The sequence below is a fragment of the Eimeria mitis genome, genomic scaffold (assembly GCF_000499745.2).
Source record: "Eimeria mitis Houghton genomic scaffold, Emh_scaff1599, whole genome shotgun sequence".
NCBI classification, from domain to species: domain Eukaryota; phylum Apicomplexa; class Conoidasida; order Eucoccidiorida; family Eimeriidae; genus Eimeria; species Eimeria mitis.
The window spans coordinates 7,418-7,865 of record NW_013569914.1 but is presented as its reverse complement, the minus strand read 5'-3'; the positions used below and the strand labels follow the sequence as shown (position 1 = coordinate 7,865).

Here is a 448-nt window from a genome sequence, read left to right as displayed (position 1 = left end):
AAAAAAAAAAAAAAAAAAAAAAAAAAAATTTGTATTTTTTGTGTGTGTGTGTGTATATACAGCTGAGCGTGGCTGGCTCTATATCTTCATCTGCGCCTTTATCAATATTAGCATTTGATATAGAATGTAATAAAGAAGCATTGAAGTTTCCTTCAGCAGAAAAAGATGAAATAATATTAATATCTTTTTTATATAACGGGCAGGGTTATTTGTTAGTGAATAGAGAGTTTATAAAGAGAGAGATTTGTAGTTTTTTTTTTTCTCCTCCTTCTGTCTCTTCTTCGTTTTCTTCTTTTTTAAATAATATTATTGTTTATAATGAAATAAATGAATATTATATTATACATAGATTTGCTTCTTTTATTAATAAAAATAAACCACATATCATCACCACTTATAATGGTGATGATTTCGATCTCCCTTATATCTTCACCAGAGCTAAGGTACC

The 448-nt window shown here is 27.0% G+C and overlaps 1 protein-coding gene across 1 annotated transcript in view; it reads right to left on the bottom strand.

Moving 5' to 3' along the window:
- EMH_0040260 (uncharacterized protein) overlaps positions 1-448 on the bottom strand; it is a gene marked incomplete at both ends in the record, with an annotated part of 2,825 nt that overhangs the window by 1,614 nt on the left and 763 nt on the right. The gene's annotated exons all lie outside the window — the stretch shown is intronic.